This window comes from Lactuca sativa, chromosome 3 (genome assembly GCF_002870075.4).
Source record: "Lactuca sativa cultivar Salinas chromosome 3, Lsat_Salinas_v11, whole genome shotgun sequence".
Taxonomy (NCBI): Eukaryota; Viridiplantae; Streptophyta; class Magnoliopsida; order Asterales; family Asteraceae; genus Lactuca; species Lactuca sativa.
The window spans coordinates 74,190,345-74,206,767 of record NC_056625.2 but is presented as its reverse complement, the minus strand read 5'-3'; the positions used below and the strand labels follow the sequence as shown (position 1 = coordinate 74,206,767).

Below are 16,423 nucleotides of genomic sequence, written 5' to 3'. Positions count from 1 at the left end.
TAATATTATTGAGTCTTCTTTTATGTTCTAGAATATTCCACAAGCTTCCACTGATATTTCCATATTTATACTTATTTTTAGGCAATATTTATTTACATTTCTATTAATATTTTGGTTATTTGCATAGAATTAGGGTACTTATAAGCTTAAATTGTTATTTTGTAGCCAAATAGAAGCATTTTCGAAGATAGGGACTGGAATTGACAGAATATGGAACTTTGGAGATTAAATAAAAGAAGAATGGATAAAGTCAGCAAAAGATGCACTCACGACGTGAACAATCCATGACTCACAACGTGAGTGGAGAATTCTAGAAGATATGCATGCTGGTGAAAGAATCCTTGCCGAACACGCTTATCTCATATTCACGACGTGAATCTTCAAGGTTCACGACGTGAACTTGGGAAATCAAAAAACTATAAATTCATTTTCCCATTACGACTTGAGGAACTTTTTGGCTGACTTAGAAGGGTTCCTAGAGACGAACTTCAGAGGAAGAGAAGATTTGGAAGTTGGTTTTAACACCAAGGAAGAAGAAGTTCACAAATTGGTTTATAGATTGGTACACTTAAACATGTCTTTGATTATAATTTTTGTTTGTTTAGTTTTTAGCATGTCCAGCTAAATCTAGCTGCTTATGTTAGCTAGATGAAGCTGGAACTCATGGTTTTAATGCATTAGATTTGACTTTACTTGTTGGTAATATGCTTGTGTTGATTGATTTTACCTAGCATGTTTAATTTAAATATTTGATTGCTTTAAGTTCTTGTTCTGTGTAGTTAGTGAATACAAATCTGCATGAATTTGAATACCTAATAATTCAGTGAACACTAGTTTATTAGAGCTAAGATCAAAAAATCTTAGATAAGTAATTGAATCATTGAATTAAGTTGTGCTAGAGAACTCATATTATGACTGTAATTGTGTTTTGATTAATCAATCTTACATGGCTCCAATCTTATTCAATAATTGATTATGTGTTAACTATTGTGTGACCATACATAGATTTACATGAATTTATTAAAGTTAGTAGATTTAGAACTAAATTGCTAATACTATCCTAATTGGTAACCAACAGTAACTGTCATAGCTAATCTATAATCCATTGAGTGAAAGCAGATTCGAACTAACAGAAGTGTTTTGTTTATTGATTGAGTTTGTGTTAAAGAATTAAGTTCATCTAAACTTGCAAAATTAGATAAAAACCCTTCCTTTGTTAGTAATTAGGTTAATTTAGTAGTAGATAAATTAATTAGTCAACGCCGTTCCCTGTGATCGACACCTAACTTACCCAACTATTCTGTAATTCGACTAGGTACACTGCCTAGATGCATTTTAATTAGTCAAGGTAGTTAGGTTATAAATTATACAATTAATGAGTACTATTGTGCACATCAAGTTTTTAGCGTCGTTGTCGGGGAACGACTTAGTTAATTATTAGTTTGTTTGCTTTAAATTAATCGATCCTTTTTGTAGGGTAAAACCTGCAAGAAGTTACTTTTCTGTTTTAGTTTTTTCTGAATTACAGGACTCACGACGTGAACCTTTAAACTTCACGACGTGAGAACTGAAGTCCTTAGTTTTGTTTATTTCAGTTCATTTTTCTTAGTTCAGTTTTACGTTTTATCCTTTTTGTTTTATTTCAAGAATTCATGACCAGAGGTTCTAACACACCTTTGGTGCAACCACTTGAAGATCCCGAGTCTGCAATTCACAAAAATAAGGATAAGAGCGTGAAAGAAGATCAAACACCAAAGAAGACACCATTACAAGAATTCAAATCAGTGTTCTCAAGGAAATCAGGGAAGAAAACGGGGGATTCAAGTTCATCTTCAAAGAACAAGAGCAAGCTTGAACACAAAGATCAGATACCCGTCCAAACCGAGTCCGAATACGATACCGAGCCTGAATTTGAATTACATACAAGTGAACCCAGGAACGAGCCAAGGAACGAGATGGCGAATATTGAAGAAATGTCTATGGGAGCTTACAGAAAAAGAATTCGAGATGACGTTGGTCCAGGCTTAGTACAACCTGCCATTCCTGCCACTGCCACATTCTAGCTGAAAAGACATATCTTTTCCGCACTAAAGGATATCCCATTCTATGGAAAAGATCATGAGGATGCGTTCAAGCACTTAGATGAAGTGAACGACATTGCTTATTACTTCAATGTCCCAAATATTAATAGAGATACCGTCTTGCTAAGGATGCTTCCCGTTACCATTAAAGGAGCAACAAAGGGTTGGTTAAAAGCACTTCCACCTGGTACAATAACTACTTGGGCTCAAATGCGTGAGCAGTTTCTAGACCAATTTTGTCCACCATCCAAGATAGCTAAACTCAAAAATGTAATAGCCAATTTTGAGCAAAACCCGGGGGAGTCACTTTACGAAGCATGGGAGCGTTACAAAGGGTTGTTAAGGAATTGTTCTCAACATGACCTTAACATTCAACAAGAAGTGTTCATATTCTATGACGGGGTCAATGTGATGACAAGACAACTCCTTGATTCTCAAGGACCACTTACAAAGAAAAATCCGGGCGAAGTCAAGGAATTAGTTGAAGAATTTGCAAAACACTCTCGTGAATACCACAATCCAAGGAATGAAAGCTTGAAAGGAGTTGGGGGTGCACAAACTGAAGAGATGGATGCTGTGATGGCAATGCTTAACATTATGGATAGGAGATTGACCCAAATGGACCAATCAATTCATGCAATTTGAGTTGGTTGCGAGAGATGTAGTAACCCACATTTGACAAAAGATTGCAACTTGGATGAATATGGAAACAAGAAAGCTCAAGTTTGCTACTCAAGTGGGGACAAGTATGATGAGGACTGGAGGAAACCAAAGAAAGAGTGGGTGCCTTACGATGAATACAAGAAGCAAAAGGAGGAAAAATATAGACAAACTGGCAGAGGATTCTACCAAAGAGAGCAACCACTAGCTGAGAAGAAATCAGAATTAGAGACCATGTTGATGAAGTTTATGGACGCTTCAGAAAAAAGGCATGATGCTACTGACACTGCAATGGAAGAACAAAGAACTATAATGAAGAATCATCACGCAATGATGATAGATCAGCAGGCATTAATAAAAACTCAGCAAGCCTCCATCAATAACCTTGAAGTACAACTTGGTCAACTTTCCACTTTAGTTAATGAGAAGATGTTCCTGAAAAACCCTAAAAAGAAGACCCAATCTCATGTAATGGTCATAGATATTGAAGAAGAGGCGATTTCTGCGTTCCTAGAAGCCTTAAAAGTGGAGCCACAGCAGACCGATCCAAAGCCAAAGAAGCCGAAGCTCGAAATTGAAGATATTGCTGAAATACAGAGTTCACGACATGAGCCCGCTAAGCTCACGTCGTGGGCTCGGTCTGAACAGAAAAATTTCGTATCTTTTTCAGCTTATAAACCACCTTTGTCGTTCCTGTCTTGAGCTAATCTCAGTCCACTGGAAAGAGAACATTTGGAGTTTATTAAGCATGTGAAGGGTATCCCAATTAATACTCCTTTTTTTGAGTTGTTATCCAACATTCCCGAATATGAATTTTTTTTACAAGACTTGTTAGACACTCGTCAGCAATTAAAGAAGAATTCTAAGTGAGCAAAGCTCAAAGGCTGTGTTGGGAGAGATACCTAAGAAGATGGGGGATCCTGGACGACTCACTCTCCCATGTGAGTTTGGGAATAATATGAAGGTTTATGCTTTAGCCGATTCTAGGGCTAGCATAAATTTGATGCCTTATTTGTTTTATCAAAAATTGAATATTCAGAAGTTGAAGGTTACAAAGATGACTATTCACATGGCAAACCGTTCAGTGACACAGCCCCGGGGCATTGTGGAAGATATTCTTGTGAAACTTGGGAGATTCGTTTTTCCAATAGACTTCATGGGTTTGGATATGAAAGAAGATACCAATGTTCTAATTATTCTTGGTCGCCCGTTACTTAACATTGCTGGAGCTCTGGTTGATATACGCGAGTCCAAGCTCACCTTGAGAGTTAGGGATGAGAAGGAAATTTTTGGAATAGAAGATGGTTTCCAAGGGAGTGATGCTCAAGAAGAGGTTTTCAACATTGATGAAGAGAATAAACTTGAAGAATTAGAGAAGCTCATGGAAGAAGAAATTAAAACAATTCAACAAGATAAAAGAACAAAACCCAGAGCATCTATTCCATTTTTAGTTGAAGTCATTGCCTACACGAATCCAACTTCTTGGGTAAGCAAGGAAGATGATGAGATGTCGAGTGATGAAGAGGAGGTAACATCAAAAGAGGCTAGCCCAGTGGTGAAGGAGGAGGAGGATATTATGAAGCTTAAAAATGATCAAAAAATGAAGATTCAAGGGATCAAACGCAAGCTCGATGGAGACGAAGTCAAGGCTAAAAAGGAGAATTCTAAAAAGGCGTATATTTGTCGAGTGCAAGCTTACAAGAGGCGTTTCAAGGAGCAGAAGATCTTGGTGGTGGACTCATCTGAAACTACAACGTAGGATGCACGGAGTCTGACTCATGACTCCATAAAAAAGAAGCGCTTCTCGGAAGGCAACCCGATTTTGGTTTGCATTTTCTTTCTTTTTCTTTTTAGTTTTTTCATTTTTAGTTCTAGAAACATCGATCATATCATCCAACTCACTTTATAAGTAAACACTAAATGTGGGGTCCTAAAAATGAAGTGGTAAAATTTATGGGATATAATAAAATATTTAGGATTAATAAAAATTTTATTAACATACAGTATTCACAACGTGAGTTTGGAATTAACCGGAAAATATATCATTGAAACATATTAGCCCATTTTCTATTAAATTAAATGGCCCAAGACTAAGCCATTTCTGATATAGAATGAATGGCCCAAAATTAAGCCCAGACTGGATTCACGACGTGAATCCTTAAAGATTCACGATGTGAGCAGGGACAAACTTGGGACCACAGATTAAAGAACATAGATCCCTTTTTGACCAACTCATTCTTTATTCCCATGAAATGAAAGCGAAAAATTGGTCCCCTTGCTCCGATTTCGGCCGACATACACTCTATTTTTGTTTTTGCTTACGTAATCTTCCGATCTAAGGTAATATTTCTTTATTCTCATGTGTAATTCTTCTTTAATACTTGGAACTTAGGGTTAGGGTTTGTAATTAGTTGAATGTCAAAATTGTTCCCTAAAATCCCGTAATAGCCTCAGAATGTTGATGATTTGTGGTTGGAATTAGCATAGAAGTAAACCCCATTTACATTGTTGACCTGATTTGCGTCCTGATACTACCGATTCTGGTTGCTGCATTACGAACTCACGACGTGAATCTTTATGGATTCATGACGTGAATCCTGTGACTTGACCACTTCAGTTCTGTTTACTTCTAATCTTTTGTTATGTTTTTGTTGGCTGTGTTTTATGTTTATTTATGCAGTTATGGCTCCCAGAAGAGAAATTCCAACCGGGGTTGCTAGTCTCCACCCGTTTTACGACTTTCCAACGAATATGTCACGGGATGTATATAAGCGTTGGACCAACCGGCTGGGATGGATGTACAACCGGGAGTTTGCTATTGCCCCACTATTCAGTGGGCACGATTGAGGGAGGTTGCACTTATGGATCGGATGTCTCGGTATCTTACTAAGTTGTTTTGGGGAAATGGATTTTCATTTACATGCAAGGGGTGGTATAATTTTTTTGTAATATAGGAAAGGGTATACAAAGAGCTATGCGTGAGATTCTTTTCAACTGTGACATTCCATGAGAATGTCCAAGATCCTACTTTCCCGCAAGCTTTGGTTTTTTGTTTAGGAGGGGAATATAGGGAATGCAGTTTGGTGGAGTTTTCACGCAGAATGGGGTTGTATGAGAATGGGGTCTGAGGTCCGGAGTTTTGGAGCAATATTGTGTCTGGTGTGTTCAATTCCCGTGTATCTCCTGAAAGCAGCATCAAATCACCAATACATCGCCTTATCCTTCGCCTTATCAGATTTTCTATTCAACACAAACACCATGGTGATAAGGTTACTATAATTAGTTTGTTCTTTTTGTGGTGCATTTTACAGCCAGGCGTGTGCTGTAACATTCCATATTTCTTGACCCACTATTTGGCGGAGTAGGCAACGAGTTCCCGTCCCGAGAGCCCTATTTGTGGAGGGCACTTTGTTACATATTTGGCCCGGTCTTATGGTCTCATCATTCCCGGCATCACTCATTCTTTGACATGCATGGAGGGGAATGAGTTTACTATGGGGTATTTAGAGACGATGAAGGTGGTCAAGAATTATGGAACACATTGGGGAATTCTTGATGATAATGATGATGGTGACGAGCAACCGACCGACCAACCAAAACCACAACCGAGGCCGAGGCGCAGAAATGTGAGAGGAAGAGGTGAACAAGGACAGTCGATGCAACCACCCGCACCTATGGTAGGATCACATGTTGGGGATGATATGTTAGGGTATTTTGACCAGCTACCCTTGAGCGTAAACTGGATTGGAGGGACTATGGAGAATATGGTTCGGCACTTCAATGTGAAGCAGCCCACGCATCTGGGGTATCACTACCCAATTTTCCCCAAGATGAGTGAGTATCGAGAGCAAAGGGGAGATAGAGAAGGCACAAGCGTAGCTCGTGATGACGAGGAGGATGATTGATCGTTTGTTTGTTTTTATTTACTTATGTAGTCTTTAGTTTTTAGTTTGTTGGGTTTTGAGTTGTTGGTTTTAAAACATTGTATGGATTGTTAAACAATTGTTGGTCTATTATGTTACCTTTATTTTCTTTTGAATGTTTGAACTAACAACTTGCTAAGGAGTCTTAGGAAGGGAGTAAAGTCTAGCCAAGAGTCGTTACGAGTCTAGAGTTAAGAGTCGAGACCCGCAATTAAAATAAGTGTGGGGTGAGTCAAGAAAGAGGATGAAATTTGCGAGGCGTCATAGGGATTTTGCATTTAGAAGTGTCTTTGTTTATTTGATATTGGAGTGGGATGCTAAAAGTAATAAGAAGAATGGGCAGTTTCCATTTTCAGTCGCCTGGTTTTCACGACGTGAGCATCTACTATTCACGTCGTGAGTTGGGTTCCAAGGGATTTCTGAATCTGCATTCCTGCGACTTCACGTCGTGAATTTCCCATTTTCAAAAAATTCGATGTTTCTATGATGAGCATTTTGGCCATTTCCTCTACTATACATTATTGTATACGTTTTAAAGACTTACACCATTCTTATGGGAGATTGAAGTTTCGATTCATTGCTTATTCGCTTGTTGGCTCACTTACATCTTTCGCGAGTTCGAGTCCAAGTTCCTATTTAGATAAAGTTCTAAGTTCAAGATGCACATTTCAACCACACATCTGGACTTCGATCTTGCCACTTCTATCCCAGGGGAGTCTGTTCCTTTTTCTCCCTTTTATTGTTTTTGAAGAATCTTCTAGATCATTCTAAAACATTATAACATTTTTTTATTATAAAGACATAAACTCTATTATACTCCATTGGGCAAGTGATGACCTTTAACAGTCTTTTGGTTTGTATGCAATGCCTCTTAGAATGGTAGCAACTTTCTCTTTACACCTCTTCTCCTTTATGTGATCATCATCTTGGTCAGCCATTTGAGTCTTTGATTGGTCTTCCATTCGAGTATTGATTGGAGGTTTTCAGTTAACAGAAAAACTCGAACATCTATAATTTTTTCGTTTTGGTAAGGAGGATCGATATTATATGTACCCCTATGTATAATGAAATTATCTAGCAAGGGTGATCTTATAAAATTCCCATGCACTTTCCTTTTATTAAACCCCTTCTTTAATTTACAACTTAATAAACTTACATTAATTCAAATAATTGGAGGACAGGATTTCCTTAGTTTATAACACAAAAAATCAGAAATCTTATAATTTAAGTTTTCTAGTTTATATATATATATATATATATATATATATATATATATATATATATATATATATATATATATATATATATATATATATAATTTATGATTCATATCATGACTTTCGTTTTTATAACAAAAAATAGTTACATTTATAAATGCGGTGTTTTTTTCATTTAAAAATAAATAGAAATTTCCCCCCTCTCCACTTTGCAGGGATACATGCAAGGTTTTTGCTTCATATGTTCTAGTCACACAAAATAAAAATACTATTATTAAGCGTTTTAACGTTTTGTGTGCATTGTTTGGGGGGCGGGACTAAACTTGCCGACGTATGAAACTATAGGGAGCAAACTTGCAAATTTTCTAGATATTTCGGGGAATTCTTTTTTAATGTTTCTAAACACACAAACTGATTTGGTTAAAAAATATACAATGACATTTTCTGTAAATTACAAAAACAATTTTTATAATTTATTTTCTACAAAGGGGCCAAACCTGCCAACATATAAAAATCATAGACATATGGACTGTTTTTGAAAAAAAAAACTTCATATAGACCTTTTCTGTAAGTTAAAAAATTGTGGCGACTAAATCTGACAAAATAGACAAAATTTCACAATTGGTCCTTATGGTTTACAGAATATCGCACTTTGAGGACTTCCTAGCAAAAAGTCACGCGACTGGTCCCTGTGGTTTTTAAAATTACATGAAAGATCCTCTTGCCGTTAAATCTAACTTTTCTGCCGTTAGATTTTAAGGAAAAATACTATTTTGCCCTTGTGCCAATATTCCAATACACTACAAACCTCAAGGACCATTCGTGTAATTTTCTAAATATGAAATTATATATATATATATATATATATATATATATATATATATATATATATATATATATATATATATATATATTATAAATTTTGCATTTTGTAAATACATAAATTATAAATATAAATTTTATATATATATATATATATATATATATATATATATATATATATATATATATATGTAAATATATAATTTCAACAATTTGATAACTTTTTTTTATCTTTTTGACATTTTGATTTCTATTTTTATTTTAGAGTTTTAGTAATTTATGGCTTTTTGTTATATTTTTATTTATTTTGAATTAAGTAAATAAAGTTAAATTCGATAAACCATGTCGAAATTATTTTTTCCTTTAATTTTTCTTATTTGTGAATTGAAGCGTTAATATTATTTTATTTTATTTTAATTTTATGTCATTACTGTTAATGTTTTTTTATCACTCAATAGTTAATATCGTTAGCAACTTTATGTTTGCATTTATCATTATCCTTATTTGGCGTTTTGTTTTCTATTTTTGTTATAATTTTAATTATTTATTATTCTTCTATTGTTTTTATTTATTTTGATTCAACTAATGAAAAATAGAAACACAAAAAACAAAAACTCAAACACCAAATTCTAATATACTCTAATATATTAATACATTTTAAATTTTCATCTTTTTTGGTTTTTCGTATTTTTTTTAATTTTTTTATTATTTTTTTAATTTTTTTCGTATTATTTTTTAATTAGTTTTTATTTTTATTTTTTTGTTTCGTTTTATTTTTCGTCAACTTGATAACTCTTTTTTGACATTTTCCAAAAAGTGTAAAATGTATGAATATAATAGAATATATTACAATTTTGGTGTTTGAGTTTTTTTAGTTCTTTTTTTTTTAAATAATTTTGGTTATTTATGGTTTTTGTAATTTTTTATTTTCATTCGCGTAAATAAAATAGTTATATTTACAAATATAAATAAAGAAAATAAACATAACTTTTTTATTTACACAAATCAAAATAAAAAAAAAGTTATAAAAACCATAAATAACAAAAATTAATAAGAAAAATGCGAAAAAAACCAAAAAATATGAAATGTGTAAAATGTATCAATATATTAGAGTATTTTACAACTTGGGTGTTTCAGTTTTTTGTTTTCTATTTTTCATTACCTGAATCAAAATAAATAAAAATAAAAGAAGAATAATAAATAACTAAATATATATAAAAAACAACAAAAGGCGAAATAATAATAATGATAAATGCAAACATAAAGTTGCTAATAATATTAACTATGGAGTATCAAAGTAAAAAAAAAAAACGTAACAACATAAAATTAAAAAAATAAAAAAAAATATTAGCGTTTCATTACATAATTAAGAAAAAAAAGTTTCGATATGGTTTATCGAATTTAAGTTTATTTACTTGAATCAAAATAAATAAAAACATTAAAAAACCATACGTAACTAAAATTATAAAAAAAATAATAATAAATAAAATGTTAAAAAAATTAAAAAAATATCAAGTTGTTGAATATATATATATATATATATATATATATATATATATATATATATATATATATATATATATATATATATATATATATATATATATATATATATATATATATATATATATATATATATACGAAATTTATATTTATAATTTTTATATATACAAATTTTAATTTTTAAAAAATTACACGAATGGTCCTTGAGGTTTGTAGTGTATTGCAATATTGGTACAAGGGCAAAATAGTCTTTTTCCTTAAAATCTATTTGCAGAAAAGTTAGATTTAACGGCAGGAGGACCTTTCATGTAATTTTACAAACCACAGGGACCAGTCGCGTGACTTTTTGTTAGGAAGTCCTCAAAGTGTGATATTTTGTAAACCACAGGGACCAATTGTGAAATTTTGTTGACAAAATATAAACCTTTGTTGTAGAGACTAAATCTTTCAAAATATATAACCTTTGTTGCCGATACTAAACATACCAAAAAGTAAAACCTTTGTGTGCAAGGACTAAACCTAGCAAAATGTAAAACTTTTGTGAAAAATCTCTAAAGGCAAAAAACATTACTGTTTATATGACTATTTAAAAAAACTTTACAGAGACCTTTTCTGTAACTTAAAAATATGCATGGACTAAGTTTGCCAAAAGGTTAAACCTTTGTTGCAGGGACTAAATCCATCAAAATATAAAACCTTTGTTGCGGGACTAAATCTACCAAAATGTAAAACATTTGTGGCAGAACTACAAAATTGGAAGAATCATTGTCCATTACGGTTTTGTTTTTTTATTATATAGAGTAATTAAAAACAAGATAATAGTTATAAAATAAATAAATTTGTTGAGCTAACATTTTATCACATATAATTACAACAAAAGGCTATAAGGTTTACAACGTTAAAATGAAAATTGGAAACATCATTAGTCTTCATTTTTTGAACGGATTTTATAGCAGTTAATTTTTAGTGGATATTTTTAAAACATCATTCAATAAATGATTTGACCTAGTTTGTTTTACTGATATTTATTGAATAATTACCCAATTACAAAATTATTTCAAAAAACGCTAGTATCCATATTTCACTTCATGATGCGAAGTGGATGAGCCGAAAATCGCACCAAAAAGCTATTTAGGTTGTAACACCCGTGTTTTGGGGCTAAGCATTAGTAGATGATGTAATAGTCTAGGTCAACTATTGTAACACTTTTTGAAGTAATAAAGATAAAATATTTGAGTATTATGTGAATTATGTGCTTTCATTATTTGTTTATAAAGATATAATAAAACTAAGCGTCAAAATTAAAGTTTTGAATAAACCCGATATCAATACATGAAATGGTAGTGGTCGTGACAAGGATTCCAGATATATAAAGAACGCTGAAATCTGAGTTATAACGAAGGAGTTATGACCTGTCGAAGTTTCGTGACAGAACCGACACGACACCGGGAGACGTAAATAGTGAATTTACGATAGAGCAATTTTTATCTTTAGCAATTTATCGAAAGTCGTAGAATACGTAAAACCGAGATCGTCCATAAAAAGAACGTCCAAATCTAACTGCGTATGAGGAAGTTGTGATTTTTCGAAGTTTCGGCGTAACAGTGTACAACTTGAAGTTCGAATATTAGATCAAGCGGTTTTTAGCCGACACAACCTAAACGAGAATCGAAGATCTCGTTAATAGTAGCATAACGATAAAAAGACAAACGAAAACGGACGTCGGATGAAGAAGTTATAAATTTTTAACGGACCAATCCTGTCCCGGCCTGTTAAAAATAAAGTCAAAATTAGCCAACGAAGTGTAAACGAAAGTTGTGCAGAACGGTCTCGCCTACGCGTGGATATAGAGAACGTTGAAAACAGAGCTCGTATGCAAAAGATACGAATTTTTGAAGTCGGAGTATGAATTTGCGAAGCCTGATGCGAACTCGATGATGTGGCTGAATCCCAGCCGTCTGATGCTGATCATAGAGCTCGCTACGGATCGTGACACGTCGCATTCGCATACGCCCTATGTCCCAGCTCGGAACACGGCACGTACAACTTCTTTCCTCGACCCAACATCGTCTACGTCCCCCCACCAAAGCGATGACACCTGTGATCTTATCCGACTTACGCCCCGTGTCTGAGGCCATGTACGCCCGACGTACGTCTGAGGACCAGCCTATAAAAGGGATGCGAGTGTAGCCAACTTTCGTACCCCTCCATCTCTACTTTCTCTCACTACCTCCCTAACACCCTCCTAAGTCTAGATAAACGCTGCTCCAAGCGAAGCCCTGTTTTCGAGAAAACCCGCTGTAAGTGAGTTACGCCTATGTAATTTTTAATATAGCTTTTAATTAATTATAGTAATGTTATTAGGACCTTATAATAATTATATGGGCTATTATTATGAGTTATCTAAGTGCCGTTATAATATCTTTTTAACCACTCGCGGTACGGGGAATCTGGTTTAAAGGGCCGCATAGGGTTGTTGGATTTTAGAAGTGCTATATGCCAAAATGGTCCTGCCCTCCGGTGTTTTATGTCTGACCCCTGTCTGTACATAGTGGGTGAAGAGTATTATTTAACGCTTATATAATAGTAATAATAGCTATACTATTAATTAGTCTCGGTGAATATTAGACTAAACTCTAGTGGTAATGATACTAGGTTTTGTCGAATGAAATTGTTTTAAGAGTAACAAAGCATTGTCTGAGTTTGGAATCACCACCTTAACAGGTGAGTGCATAGTTACTTTCATCTTATACATAGATATGAAGTATTTTATATAAATTACATCTTATGTGTGCATATTGTCTGAATACTTGATGTCTATGCTGGCTGAAAGATTTTATACATGTTTTAAATGATTTAAACTGTATATGTATTTTATATCTACAAAATGTGTTGGGTAAAACATGGGTAGATGTAATAGTTGGGTGTGATGAAATAAAATGATGAGAAGCCTCGATGTTGACGATGTTTCCAGTCATCTAGCGGAGTATAGATGACGACCACACACTTTTCTAGACAGTCTAGTGGAACGCTAGCAGGCTCGCAACCTGTAGGTGTTTGTGAACAATGTGTTCACCGGTGTACTCCATCCCCTCATGGTTGTTTTAAGGACATTTATTGTTGAGGAATCCCCTTAGCAGTAGTGATCCCGATGATGATCCTTAGGCTAAGTCCCTTATAATAGGTGTTTTAGGGACGTAAAGTGAGGATAACGGGAATGGGTAATCGGGTTATTATTGGTTGATAAAATTAATAAACTTATTTATTGGGTTGAAAACCCTATGTGCTCACCAGGCTCCCAAGCTTGACCCACTCTATTTCTTGTATTACAGGTAGTGACAGTCGAGCATAAATGTGATGTTTGGATGAAGGATTACGGATTATAGGCTTGTAGATATGAATAAATGTTGTAAGGCTTATATTGTACTGTTTATGCTTTTGATCTGTATCGAACATGACATCCCGAGGTTTTTAATGAAATACATTTCTTCGGAAATGTTTTGATAAATCTTTATCATATTTTCTTTTTGGAACAAATTCCGCAACACTTTTATTTAAATATTACTCTGGTTTTTAAACAAAGCATAAACAAAATCGATCTTTTCTAGCCGTGAAAATGGGGATGTCACATAGGTAGACAAAAAATTGTCAATCTTAATCTTTATGATATTTCTAGATCTTTAAAGATTTATTGACACTATGTCAATAACATGTTAATCTCTTCTTATGCTCATTTAGCATTGATGACTGGATTAGCCGATGATCACGAATCCAAATGGTGAATCGATCATGCGAAACTACATGATATTAGACTCAAGTAACACCAGAGAATCACAATTACCATACACCTTACTTGGATAATATTCTTATGTGATGTGTCGATAAACCACCTGCACATAACGCCAAGAAGAATATACACAAGGCATAGTTTCCATGGGAAGCATAAGATTCACATTATTAATATAAAATGAGATTTTGTTTTATTACTTAGTAAGTTAATATTTTTAACTTTGTATAATTGTCCTATCAAACGCTTTCGGTAGCTCTACTTTATAACGCAAAAAGGTGGTGAGGGTAGCGAGCAATATATGTCACTTAAAAGCCAACCTCATTAGGAACAAAAACATCTACCTTAAACCTCCCTTATAGCAAATACAGTATATGAATTAACCTAGTCGTGGTATGACTAACAATACATATTTAAGTAAACATGTGAGAATGCAATGTTTGTTTTAGTGTTATACATATAAATACTATTTTACTGTCTCTCTCTCTCTCTCTCTATATATATATATATATATATATATATATATATATCATTATTATATAAAAAACCCTTTTTTCTCCTTCCTCCATTATCAAATTCATATGGTTTGTAGGACGACACATCACCTACCTTCTTAAACGACGCCATGGACATTAAACTGGACTCCCACCGCATCTTGTTCCATATGGCAGTGAATCGCTACATACACCACGTTTTCAAAGAGAAAGGTACGACGCTTCCTTTATGGCTCCCTTTTCCATATAGTAGATACGTTTTCTTCTGTAGTCATACCTATACGGCTATACCGTCACACCTGTTCCCGTTTCCTCCCCCGATATATAACCACCGCTCCTTATTATATATTTAATTCTCATACATTTTCTAAAAGCCTCCTTTCATCTTCATCTTATTTTTGAAATTAGGGTTTTCTTTATCTTCCATCTTCTGGTGCTGTTTGTGTACGACGTCAATGAGCAAGGTGGTGGTGTTCGTTCTATGGTATTATATATCCATCAAAATAATTATTTTATTTTGCAATTTAATAAAAGGGTTATGAGATCTCAAAATTGGCCTCATTTAAAGTCAAATGCAAAGGAAAGCCTACAAGAACTCTAACTGCAGAAAATTTAGAAAATTTGGAGTTGGGGGCAAATTAATTTCACCTTTTTGCTAAAAGTTTAAGTGGGTGCAATGGGAATTACATATACGGGAATAGTAATGACCTTTTCCCTTTATAATCTGGTGATATGGTTCATCTATATTGTAAGTTACTTATGCCCCAATCGATACTCTTCACATTTGTGATTCTCATCAACATTGATGACAATATGGTAATCAATTTAATTTACCCTTTAGTGCATACCCTATGGGATTTTCCAATTCCTCAAATTGGGGTTAGTGTTCGCAAGGGTTACCTGACCAACAATGGATTCTTATAAAAACTATATTTCTTCAATTTATCGTAGAGAGAGTCTTAAAATTGAAAATGTTGGATGAAAAAACCAAGGAAAAGGCAAGAAAGAACGTCATTTCTACAAAAATGACGATTACACGCCAAATTGGATTTGGCGGCAACATACTATTGTCATAATTGATAGATTTTCCTGGATATTCTTGAACAAAGGTTAGACATTATTTATCTTTAATTTCCCATCCTATACTTTCCTTGTATGTTTATAGTCATATGTTTTTATTTTGATTTAAAGTTACTAAGGAGTCTAAACACTGTCACTCTTAATTATTTATCAGGATATTGGTGATGTAGGGTTATTTATATGATATTAATTAGAGCATCATGTAAAAACATTTATGCAAGATACATTTGTTTATTGTTTTTACCAGGATGGAGTGAAAATTGATGAGGGAAATTACTTTCCTGTAATTGCATGTTGTCCCTGAGTAAGGTTTCTTGATTGATAATTGCTACTTATATATATTCATGTGTTTGTAATTTTATTTATTGGTATTTTGGTTCCACTTTTTATTGTTTCAAAATCTATCAGATTTGGGAAGTTGTATTTTGAATTAAAGAAATCCATACTCCTCTTCTCTTTATTCATCACATCTAATCTATCTACATGCACTCCAACTGTCTGTGAAAATACCAATATTAGTATTTTGTTAGTAATACATTTTTTTTTGTGTTTTTTAGGTTGCAGGATTACATCGAGGCATCTGGTGGTCCTTATGCAATGCTAGGGATCAACAATTGGCATTTGGTGGCCACATAATTTGCATGTTTTATCTTTTTTTTGTTGGGGATTAATAATCTTCTTGGATTATTTAACAAAGGTTATACATTACTTACATTTGATTTCAATGTTATGCTTTCGCTGTATGTTCATTATCACGCCCCAGTCTCCATTACGTAACAAATAAAGTAAAAGTAAAATCTTCTACATATTGGTAGCAAGATATAAGTTAATTGTTGTTTATAGGTATAAAATAAAG

At 33.6% G+C, this 16,423-nt stretch overlaps 1 non-coding gene across 1 annotated transcript; it reads right to left on the bottom strand.

Annotated features, from left to right (window-relative positions):
• Window positions 1-2,339: 2,339 nt before the first annotated feature.
• On the bottom strand, window positions 2,340-2,446 carry LOC111879137 (small nucleolar RNA R71). The gene has a single exon (XR_002846010.1). It is a non-coding gene; the product is annotated as a small nucleolar RNA R71 (small nucleolar RNA).
• Window positions 2,447-16,423: the final 13,977 nt, after the last annotated feature.